The 8,367-nt window shown below is 36.4% G+C and overlaps 1 long non-coding RNA gene across 2 annotated transcripts; it reads right to left on the reverse strand.

Annotated features, from left to right (window-relative positions):
* Positions 1–609: 609 nt before the first annotated feature.
* On the reverse strand, positions 610–7,956 carry LOC132068792 (uncharacterized). Of its 2 annotated transcripts, XR_009417513.1 has the most exons (4): positions 7,823–7,956; positions 7,512–7,735; positions 3,560–3,689; positions 621–876 (listed from the first exon to the last, which is right to left on the reverse strand). It is a non-coding gene; the product is annotated as an uncharacterized LOC132068792 (long non-coding RNA). The 2 variants fall into 2 exon arrangements; XR_009417512.1 differs by having other exon boundaries at positions 610–876; positions 7,512–7,944.
* Positions 7,957–8,367: the final 411 nt, after the last annotated feature.

The following is an 8,367-nucleotide window of genomic DNA, read 5'->3' on the forward strand; positions in this document are numbered from 1 at the left end:
TGTGACTGCTGGCAAGGTCGGAGAGAGCTGCGCTTCTTCTTCGTTAATGGCTTCAACTCCCTCTTGAATAGCCTGGAAGTGTGATGGGAGGAAACTACCAAACATCAATGGTTGTAGGTGCTGTGGGATTCCATTTGGTGGAGTAACTAAGGCGGTTGTCGTCACCGTTATCGGTGTTCGAGTCATCAGTAGCGCCATTATTTTAGGGTTCTTAGCGTACGTTGGCAACGTCGCTTAACGTGCGGTGAGAAAGAAAAACATGGGCCTCTTTGAAATACCTTTCTAACCATATTATGGCCTAGCTCAATTAGAGCTCTGTGCTAGAAGTTATGCCTGTTTTACCGAATGCTGCCTATTCAGTGAAAAATTGGCCTAGCGCGACGCAGGCCGCCACGCCCAACGCCCTATGCCAAGCAAAATTTTCAGAGAAATGAAAAAATTAGCAGGATCAGTAAAATATTCCTAGTGCGGGGTAGGCTGCAACGCCCCACACACCGCGCCAAGCCATTGTCACGACCTAATTCATGGATTGAGTGGGCACCCACACTATTTCCCTGGTGGGCAAACCTTTCCCGTACTCAACAGTTCAAATAATCAAGCGGAAGAAAATATAATTACTAAATAGTCTCAAAGCATATAAATAACTACTAAGTGGCGTAATAATACTACAATGCTCCAAAATCTGGTCTAAGTATAAGAGCCACTAAATATACATAAGTCTGGAATGTAAAATAACAAGGTCTGGAATACTGTCTCGGAACAATGGACAGATATCATAAGAAGAGTTTTTCGGGCTGTTGATCAGGAACATAGCTCACCCTGGAAATTCATACTCAAGGCCTCGGGAAGATTACTCACGAGGTGTTGAAGTGGAACCTGTAGCAAACTTGCACTCAAAAAAGAATACAACAAGCTAGTATTAGGACAAATACTATGTACTGGTAGGTATCATAGGCCGACAACAATTAGTTTAACATATATGAAGAAAGAATAAACAAGTAGACATGTAAGCTAAAAAGTACGTAACGAACCAATCAACAATGAAATCATCTCAATATCACTACCAATACAAACTCAACAATGAAAAATGGATGTAAGAGATTCGCATATGCAATGCAATGCACTGACCAAACCTGTACACATATGCTATGGACAGAATCTCGATGTCTCAATAGTCATGACCCATGGGGGACCCTCGAAGTCCATGTACTCCCTCATCCCGGCCAGAAACCTCGGGCAGCGAGTGAATCACATTCCGCTCCGGTAACAACCTCGGATCACGGATTCTCATCTCTTTCATGTACAATTCGGCAAAGACCTTGGATGTTCATCAAGAAAAGTCACAGTTTGTATCAATGCATCATATGAAATGAGAGAGTGTATGCAATGAAAGATATCATAATCAACAACAAATCGAAATAGAGTCTCATTCGTGTCTTAACCAAGAGAGATGTCACAACATAACAAAGGGTGACAAGCCCACAATCAACAATAACCAACCTAATAGAATTCCATCCCAGCTTCATACCCGAAGGCCTAGCTTATTTCCCCGTCAACATCTAACTCCTCCTATACATGCTTCACTAATTGAAGTCTAGCCGAGAAAGGTAAAACCATAACCTACCTCGATAAGGATTCTGGTGATATCCCCCTAAGGAATGTGTTAGGTAAGGATATCCCCATATAAAGAATATACTGTCATGGCATATCATTTTGGCTTTAAAAGAATTAAAGAATTTCCCTTTAAATAAGGGTAGTTTAAGTTCAGATTAAAAACATCCGTGATAAAATAGTTTGTCCTTTTTACTTATAAGGATAGTATACTGGGTACACATCCTATCTAAAACTAAAGGCTATATATATATATAGCCTTTATTTAATTTGTGCATTATAATATTTTATCTCTTCAGTCAACCATTTCCTCAGAACTATTTTCTCAAACTCAGGCTTTGAAGGAAATTTCACTTATTTGAATTCATTAAGCCGGGTGTAATAACCCAAATGTTCTTTTACTTTCTTTTCTCAGATTTCTCAAATTAAAGAGGTATTCAGAAATAATCAACTTTTTTGCAAGAAAAATATACTTTCACTCTTTTATCATTTGGATACAGTTTTGAAACATCGTCTACCCCAAATCCTAGGTTCTAACTTGTAGGGGTTTCAATATATCTATACAAATACGTATTTGCATATCATACAGAAAATAATGTAAAACTTACTAAAGGAAGGGAAAGAAAGTTTAGCTTTTACAGCCTTAGGCCTAAATATCATTTAGCAGCCTTGTTCTCTTTCTTCTATATTCTTCTAATCTTTCATCCGAAGCTCCAAGCATCCGATCCTTTTACTTTGTGCTCGAGCTTTTGCTTTCCGTGCTTGTTATATTGGTTCCTCGCACAATTAAAAAGGAAAATAGTTAGTCAAAATGATAGCCACCCCATAGGGTTTCCTACCTCATGATATATCATCCTTGCCTAAACCGAGGGATAACCTTTCCGGACAAGGCGTGGCCTCAATTTTGTTTTTCATTGGCCCAAATCAATGTTCAAATCAATGTAATATCAGAAGTGTAGTAGCATCTGAAAATATCAACATGATGCAACTGTCTCAAACAACTTTGAAGCAACAAATTTCTTTTAAAAAAAAAAAAAAACAGTAGCAATTATGCTAAGAATACAACAGTAGTTAGTGAGCACCAAATCTGCTTAAAGTGTAGCATAATAGACTATAAGTATAGCGACTGTTTATCTCAGGTTCAGCAGCTCAAGACTAAGTATAGCAAACTGTTTATCTCAGGTGTAGCCTGTTTCTTTTCGTGAGGGCAGTAAGTTTTGCTTCAAAAGTGTTCCAATAACAAGCTGGTTACAGCATCCTAAAGTGCACAGTTGACTCTTCCAAAATATAGAAACTAAGTGCAGCAATTGGCACAAATGCTTCACAGCCTGTTTAAGTTCAAATGGCAACTAAGCAGCAGTAACACACAACAACTTAAAAATCCCAAATGCAGCCAGTAACTCTCTCAAATGCAGTACCAGTGTTAATATTTCTCATTTGAGTATGACATGATCAGAATATGTTTCATGATCAGATTTGCTGAAGTATGATAGTCTCAAGTGCAGCATAGCAGCTATAGTAGCTAGCAACAGTTGCTCTCAAAGATGAAGCCTTAAAATGAAGCCAAAATTTAGCTCAATAGTGCAGCAAATCTGTTTCAAGAGTAACAATAACAACTAATAGGTTATAAGCAGCTTGGCCATATTTCAAGCTTCAAAAATATCCCAGCTGCTCAGTAACACAAACAACAACCCATCTTTGGTGAAATGTAGCAATTTGTTTCTCAAACCTGCAGCATCTTTCAGGCCAACTAGCAATAACAAATTTACTAAAAAAGATGGCATCTTTCAGCCCTTAAAATGTAGGAAATAATCCTTTCAAGCTATAGTCACTTCTACCAAATATGGGAGCAACTAAGTCTCAAGCATAACAACAGATTTGCTCAAGATGTGCAGCAAACTGTTTCTTTGAATGTTGCTGATAGCAACAACAATGTAAGCAGAGGCACCTTCAACAACCATTCTTAGCCAAGTGTAGGATCTGTCCCTTTAAGTTCAGCAGAGGCACCAACAGGTAGTGGGAATAAGCAGCAGTGCTTTGCAGCTAGAAGCTTTACTCACAAGGCAACCAGAGATGTCCTCAAAAACCAGCAACAAGCCAAGTAAAATCCATTCTTTGTCAAGTAGCAGCTCAAGGACATTTGGGGATTTGGAATTTCCCCCCCAAATCATGCAAAGAAAATAGAGAGTGAAGAATGAGTATCAAGAATTTCATGTCTTTTAACAAGCTAATAAGCTTAAAAGAAGACTAAGTAGCCAATCACTGGAAATAATTATCAGGAAGCATACATCAAACAACTTAGTGTTTTTAAGAAGGAGTGAACTTAAAGACTGATCATGAATCATCAGACTAGCCAATCAAACTTCAAAAGACAAGACAGCAAAGGGGGTTACCACTATCCTATTCCAATGCCGCAACAAGATCCAAAGGTTTCTAGAACCTCGGCATGGCAGGCTATTTGGAGGAGGCTAAACCAATCCCTCTGTTTGCCTTGGATTTTAACCAGTAAGATGTCAACAAAGGATGAAGGTTCAAGTAAGGAAATCACTCAAAGAGGTAGCTTTAGGGATGCTAAAATATTCTAACTTAGCAAATATTTGTAAGTGAATGCCAAATGAAGACACTGGACAGGAACTTTCACACACGACATGGACTTCAATCATAGAAAATGACAAACTCCAAACAAAGTCCAAACTGGGAATGGACAGATTATATAGACATCAAGACAAAACTGAATGAAATAGAGTCCTAGAATTTGGTTGAGATTTGGGGAAAATTTAATGCTCAGCAAACCAAGGACTGCTTGTCTAGTTGACGCTCAACTCCCTCAACTCAAACCAACTTAAACAAATCATATTATGGGTACCTAAACCAGATAACACTAAATAGAAGTAGAGAAGACTCAATTATAGGATTTTTGCAAGCCAACAATTTACAACATGTAGTTAATCTCATTCCCAGTCTAACAGTTTTATACATCTGGTGAACCATTGCTAATTGCTGAAAATAGATTTCATACTTGTACAAGAATTTTGGACTTCAACAATCTTAGATAACAGAAAATACTACAAACAACATCAGGCAATTGTGAGACCTCCCTCATGTGTACTCTGAGAATCCAAATAGGAAAAAGAAGGAGAAAAAAAAAAACAGAAGGTAGAGGGAAGGAATAGAGGCACATACATGTCATTCAACTTATAAAATGGTAATTGACTTTAAACCTCAATTATCATGGAGAATGTTGAATTCCTTAGAGACAACTGATCAGGGGAAAGAGGAAACAATGAATGACCAACAAACCTAGCTTATACAGTTTGGGGACTTGATGTGATCATACAAAACTCATAGTTAAAGTTCCTTCCTTCATTTCTCTTAAGCATGGCTATGTTCATACTTATCCTTTTTATTCTTATACAGGATCTCTCTTTTAAAGACAATCACTAAAAATAGTTGAGTCTAAATACCTATGTTTCATACACACATAGAACAAACTTAACCAGTGCACAACAAGGTCTTGATTCAGAAAAACAGTCTTCCCTATGTAGTGCACCAAAACTAAACAAAAGAGTTCTACTTTATCAATTTGCATCATAAATGTGCATAGTTGTAACTGCATAATATCCATGTGCATCATACAGGATGTTTGGGAACTACTAAAGCTTAAAACAGCACATAGTTACCTTGACAGAGAGCTAACCAATTTAATAACTCATAACAATAGTTAAGAAAAGCATATTCTTGCATATTTAAAGCCTATTTAAGTACTCAAAGTTCATATTTATTTGATACAATTCAAACTGGGAAACAACCTCATATTTAAGAGAAGAGTGATCATCATAAAAACCAACTCTTTAGCCAATTGTGAATTCTACTTAGGCTACATACCAGAAACTATTAACAGACTTAAGATTTCCCCTTTAAATCACTCTAAAGCTAAGTGACAGCCTCTTGGAGTCTCTGGGATTAGATTAGATGTTTAGTGTGGCCTTAAACTTATTATTTAATCACCGAATCCCATTTAGCAACTGGGAAACAACCTCATATTTAAGAGAAGAGTGATCATCATTAAAACCAACTCTTTAGCCAATTGTGAATTCTACTTAGGCTACATACCAGAAACTATTAACAGACTTAAGATTTCCCCTTTAAATCACTCTAAAGCTAAGTGACAGCCTCTTGGAGTCTCTGGGATTAGATTAGATGTTTAGTGTGGCCTTAAACTTATTATTTAATCACCGAATCCCATTTAGCAACCAAACAGTCTTGTTTTAAACCATTTATCAATTTCTAGTGTATTGTCATATCAGGTAACCAAGACAGAGATGACTCCCCAACACTTGCTGGACAAAGAACAACAATTTGGTCATAAAATAACACACAGGTACAGGGCATATATTGAGTACTCCTATATTTCAACCAATAGGGCAAATTCATGAAGTCATAGACCAGGTGCAAATGATGAAGAAGAACAATTATCTGTATGAATCCAGGTGTGAACTCAGACTCAAGCTATATACATATTTTAAGTATTCTAGCCTTGAACCTTCCACAGCATCACCCTATCCTTTATGAAAATATCTTTTTATCCTATTAAGACCACTATCCTCAATCAAAGTGATTCATCAGTTGACTAGTGACCCCTTAATCATTTTTTAAAACAACTTAAGGGCACATATGTTATACTTCCAGGATCCTAACTCTTTTTATGGATCCTTTTGAATTTGTTTACACTTACAGGGATGTCTAAGAGCATTTAACCTTCTAAGTGGTTCTTGGCAGACCTCAATTACACATCTGAACTTGGATTTTTATCTTATCTTTACATAGTGATGAACTATCTCCTTTCCCTTAGTTACTATCTATTAACAGTATTGAAAATCAAGACAAACTGGAATTGCTTCTTTCAAACCAAATATCAATTCAAAGAGAGGACACTCAACCAAAACAGGGCTATTTTTAGCAGAAAGCATCAAATTTTGTTTTTTCAATCCAGCAACATGATTCCAAAATAACAGGTAGTCTGTCAACAATGATCCCTCGCTGTTTACTTTAAGTATAGTCCCCAAAAATAATAAAATAAAACAGCACCCCTCTTCTGAAAAAAACTAGGACTGAGAATAATTTCAAACACACAGAGGCATAATACTCTGTCATTTAAATGCTCAGAAGAGTCCTTCTCCAGGACAAAAAGCCTCCCCAAACAGTGATGCAGAGCCAACTACAAGACATTACTAAATCAAGTTTAAAACCATACATATATATGTATATCAAGATTTTTAGATACCTTAAAGAGGTATTTTAACAATGTTGAAGCCTAATGTAGCATCTACTCATCCTGACTCAACCTAACTCTCAAGTTTACCAAACCAGAAACTATACGAAAGAATGCCATAAAAAAAAGTTTTCAAAATAGAATTTAACTCAAAACAGTTCCATCTTGCATTTCAAATTAGTGAAGAAATGGAGACTAAATGTTAATAAGCAAAGATTCACAATGTATGCTAGACCAATACATAAACTCTACATAATCTTTAACTTGAGCTCAACCAATAGTGTGACTTAGACCAGGACATCCTTAATCTGCATATTGAACCAAAAGTAAAGCCTGGAGTGATTATTTACCTAGCTATGCTTAAACAGTGAATACTTTGAGTTCAAAGCACTTAATTTATAACTAAATTCTTATATCAACATTGAAAGAACTCATCAGAATTAGGGTCAAGTCTTGTTAGCAGCTTATATTACACCAGTATACACCCCTAAACACCTATCTCAAACCTTGTAATTAACATTACATAAACTAAACCAACCAAAACTGAAACAGATAAACAAAGAAACATTTAACACCTATCAATATAAAATGAAGGCAGGAATAATAAAGAAGGGACTTTAAGAATTACCTTTTTGCCGAGCAGCGACGGGGGCGATGAGAGACGACAAACTACCTTTCACACTAATCGATTTTCGACGAATGGAAACGACTTTGCAAAAATTAAAGTACGAGCTCGAACTTCCTCGAAACTCAAAGTTTTTGCTGAGCTTCTAAGTGTTCAAACTTTTGAGGGTTGTCAAAAACCCCATTGTGGGTGTACAACCATTGTGGCTATGTTCTTCCCCCTGAAATCTTCTTTAAAAATGAAGAGAAGGGTTTCTATTTATAGAACCCAAATAAATTATGACCGTTCACCAATTGACCATTCATATCCCAAACTTACCAGAGAAGATAAGCAAAATCCGTTGCCAATTGAAGAGACAAAGTACATGTTACCGTTGAAAAATGTGCTGGAGGTGTACGTTTTTACAGAGAGTTGTAGGATTCTGCCCGTTTTAAGGAATTAGAGGGGTTTGGGATTTTTTTTGGAATAAAAGGGACAATTGGGCAGGGTCATGTGGGATTTAAATTGGGCTCAGCGTTCTTTGGGCTGCATAATAAGAAAGAGGACTGATTTTCTTTTGGGGGAAAGAGTGGCTATGATTGTATTAAAAACATAGCCAATTTTGTTTCAATTGTAGCCAAAATGTTAGAGAGATAGCCAAATTAAACCCATGCCTTTTCAATAAAGTTGAGATGAAATAATTATCCAATTAATTAACTGAGCTTCCTGACTTCAACAAAGTAAAATATGCCTCTAAATCGACAATTAAAATATGTACTTAATTAAAACACTTGTTCTTGTGCAAAGTTATTTTTGAATTGATAAAACCGACATAACTTATACTTAAAGTTATACGTAAAATATATATAATACACATTAT

This window comes from Lycium ferocissimum, chromosome 8, assembly GCF_029784015.1.
Source record: "Lycium ferocissimum isolate CSIRO_LF1 chromosome 8, AGI_CSIRO_Lferr_CH_V1, whole genome shotgun sequence".
Taxonomy (NCBI): Eukaryota; Viridiplantae; Streptophyta; class Magnoliopsida; order Solanales; family Solanaceae; genus Lycium; species Lycium ferocissimum.